This window comes from Papilio polytes, unplaced genomic scaffold (genome assembly GCF_000836215.1).
Source record: "Papilio polytes unplaced genomic scaffold, Ppol_1.0 DF822178.1, whole genome shotgun sequence".
Lineage (NCBI taxonomy): Eukaryota > Metazoa > Arthropoda > Insecta > Lepidoptera > Papilionidae > Papilio > Papilio polytes.
The window spans coordinates 2,185,613-2,189,932 of record NW_013527026.1 but is presented as its reverse complement, the minus strand read 5'-3'; positions in this window follow the sequence as shown (position 1 = coordinate 2,189,932).

Below are 4,320 nucleotides of genomic sequence, written 5' to 3'. Positions count from 1 at the left end.
CCGGTAAATATACATTAATCCCGATCCTACCGGACCTCTGGCTTTAATAAAATATGTACGGAAGAAACAGAAAACAGTTTATTGGTACTCTAATAAAATCACGTATGTAACCCAAAAGAGTAGATAGTGATTGTGTTTAAGAGAATGTTGATAACGTTTTGGGATGTTTTTAAAAGATATTTGTATCTGCAACCTGCAAAATATTTATGCTTTCTGATATACAACGATGGAGGACCAGAATATTTTAAGAATGTACCTCACTAAATGTATGCGTTGAAAAGACAATATCGACATTAGAAAGAGAAAATCAACCAAACTTTTAATGCGTTGTTGAGTAAAATATGCTCAAAAGGATAAAGTCGTCAACTACAAAAGAAGTTTTATGGAGTGTACCTGTATTAGTCAAGCGAAGTGAAAACAAACAAAAGTATCTATACATTAATCATTCATTGGTGCGTGACTGGAGAGGAGATTCTTTATTGAGATTTATCTTTAGTTTGGTGAGCCTTCTTATAAATATATAAGCTCGTTAGCGACGGCGTTAGGACGACGATTTGTGACTACGCTGTACTATCCTGATTGTTATTTTATTGTACGTAAAAGATAACATAATACAGGAACAGACAAAATTTACTATTATAGAGCTTACAATAACGCAATAATGAAAAGCAATTCAAGGTTCCGTTGGAATGAGAGTGTCAGAGTTCTTATTCAAGTCCCATTTCCTTCTCACACTTTTCGTATAAAGAAATGATGTGAACGGGAAGTCGATGATAGGTAGGCAACGCATCTGCAATCACAGATGTGTATGGTAAAAATCGTTATTTCGATAAATCCAGTCGCTTGTTTCTGGCACATTATCTAAGATAATAAAAAATGTACAAAAATATTTCAGATCTTCAATATTTTTTGGTTTAAAATAAAACTGTACCCTACGTATCTTATTAAGTGAAATTATCAAAATTCTGGATAAATAAAGCAACCGCTAAAGGTTACTTAAAGAAAGCTGGCATTAAAATCAATGTTGTAAATTATCCATTAATGAACAATGTTACTCATTCGTATACGTCTAATATTAAAACAACCAGCCAGAAATTTTAGACGCATCCAGAATCTTTCTGTAGGATATTACATTCGTTTATGTCCCGCCGGGCTGTCCAAATAAAACTGCGGCATCACCGGGCAAACAATACTATTTGTGAACGTTTAAATTTCGCACCGGGCCGACATTGCCTTAATTAATCCAAAACAGGGTCACAGCGCAGAACATTAGGAGTACTCGCAGCAGTTTTTACCAAATCATTTTACACATATTTTCGTATTTAAAAGGATAGTTATTTACATTTAGAAATATAACTAGAAATAATTTTATTCGCATTTTTTTGTGTTATCTCTTCTCTGCAATTTATAATTTTATGGCGGAATAGAATAAGATGCCTAATTCCGAAAGTTAAATAAAAAGTTACTCGGAATCTTTCGTCTCGTCTTTTTTTTTAAATAGGAAGTTAAATAGAGTGCTAAACACTATTATTATATTAATTCACATTTCACACTCTGCTCACTATGAAATAACTACATTTGGCGCTATAATCTGGTTTGTTTTAGAATGGAATAATAATCCACATGGGATCCACTAAATATTCAAAATGCTCACAAAATACTGTTTATTCAGTTTTAGTATCCACATTTGTTTTAGTATCTGTTGCTTAAGAATACTACGTGTTATTGGGGAATATGAATGTTAAAGTTACACAATGATACATTCTTTCATTCATCAGTACTCGTATTAACTGTCATATCGGAATTTAGTCTTTTCTACATATATCATCTTTTGTACAATCCAAGAATACTTTCTTCAGTCTTCCTTTACCTTAGAAGGCGATCTTATTACCGCCGGTTTTCAGACCCAGGTCTACATATACGTCTCAAGCTAGCTTCTACATATTGGTCGTATTAGTGGCATAAAGGTTATACTTAACTTTTGAGTAATAATTTAGATGAAGTAAGTTTATATCTGGACAGTGTGTGAATTTAATATAGTAGCGTTAATAAAGTGGAGGACATGTCGTTGTTGGCTGCGTCGGGCGGCGGGCGGCGGGCGGAGGATGCGCGTTAGATTAGCGAAACTTTGCTCTCCACCGACAGTTCCGTGAATAGTTTGTTTATGTAGTTTTCAAATTTCATAACGCTCCTTTAAGTTTGTCCTGTAGTACGTTTTTAGAATCTGAAGTAATAAAGCACACAAACTACGTTGTTTGCATAAATAATTATGGATTGCTTGAAAGGTGAAATCAAGAAGGAAGGACTGCAATTAATGATTGAGTTTGATAAACGGAAACCTGTTGAACTGATCCTGCAATCAGTGGGATAAGGGTTATTCCTATGTTGTTAACAGAAGTCCTTTTAAACCTATGTAAAAATTGCAATAACTTATAATAAAAAACAGTGATAAATCTCAATAAAAGAATCTCATTTCTTGGTTCAAGACAATGAATAATTAAACTGTTCGTTTTCACTTTCGGACACGTCGACCGTGTGTGGTTTATCCGACATCCGAGGCAGAATTACGTGGCCCAAGGGAGGGAGCTACGGTAAATCATTATTAGGCGGTGTCGTAAGACGCCCCCTCTTTGTTTGAGATTTAATTTAATAAGACGATAGAAAGTTTCTACAGGAATAATCTTACTTAATATTATAAATGCAGTTTAGATGCATGGATGGATGAATGTTTGTTAGAGTTTGTAGCCTAAACGACTGAACGGATCTCGGTGAAATTTGGCATAGACGTAGAGGATACTCTGGAAGAACACATAGGCTACTCACTTGTGTTTTTTTTAGTTCCACGCGGACGGAGTCGCGCGCGAAAGCTACTAATTGATAAAGTTTCTGTGATCAATCGTCTTGCAGATTTAAAACGTAAGGCTTGCAAATATTTAGTAATAGTTATTTTTCCTGACACGAATAAAATGTTTTAATTATTCCTATTTTCAAAACAACCTTTTCAGTGCTGTTGATCCTTTTGTGACCATCATAGTAATGAGACGTAATACTTCGATTTTACTGTTTTTAAGTAAAATTCAGTGAAAGCAAGGCAACTCAACGAATGACGGAAATTTATCGCATCGTTAGACAGGTAAGCAGAAAGCGCTGTCCGAAACCCTCCTTCGGCTTAATTAACCCTCCGCCGGCCCGGAGCGAATATTAAACGTCACAAATACATTTATTTGCACGATATTACCGCTGTTTGATGTTTAGACCGAAAGGGACATTTATTGGCATATTAAAACATGCTTTATCTATAAACCGATTGGTGTTTTAGTAGAAGCGAATATATACTTTATTAGATCGTTGACGTTTTCGTGAACTCTAATCGAAAACATTACCTCATTATATTTGGCTAGTAAACTAGACAGTAGCGCAGGCCTAGCGTAACTGAGCCGACTGTATGGGTTTATTGACGTCAGTGCCGCACATATATATATGTATGTATACAGTTAGGGTTTACATTATGCTCTCTCTCTCTTGTGTCAATAAAGTGTTTTTATTAATATATTTTTTTCTCTCTCTCTCCAGATCGTTTCCTCATACCTGAGCGTCGCGACCACTGTACTTGACTATCTATCGAAAGGTGTTTCTCCACTCTGTGCGATTCTCTGCGACGATTTGATACATTACTAGCATGTAAACCAATAACTCTAAAAACTCTGATGTTAGTTTATTTGCCTCGGTTATTAAGATAATATCATTATTAAGACAATATAATAGACTAAGAATGCTGTATTTCTTTTTGATAGTTTAATATTTTTGATTGTCTGATTGGAGAAGCGACGAAATGGTTCAATTTAGGCTATAACCGCAGGTAAAGGTTAAACTGTCTCGACTACTCTATATCGAGATTGAGCACGAGGTCACGTTCGGAAGCGACTGGATCCATATTTTATTCTGGTTTTAATATTTAGTTAATTCTTGCTAATAAATCACTAAAATATTTAGTAATAGTTACAATATTTCAAAATTTCCTCAAAGGATCTTATCAAGGTTTTGTGCAAGATATTTTTTTGTCTGTATTTGTAAGGATTGAAGAATCAATAGTAATTCACAGATCGACTGTAAAGAAAAACTGTACAAGTTGTTGACAAACCAACAAAACAACCGGCATGTTGGAATCAACACGTCTACCATACATTAAAAAAACGATGATTCATAGTTTTTTTTTTACTTTTGTATAGTTTCTTAATGAGTCAACCCTTATTCAAAAATTAATATGTCAATTACTCACGCTTCAAAAATGTACACAAAATTATTTGAGTCACTGGAGCA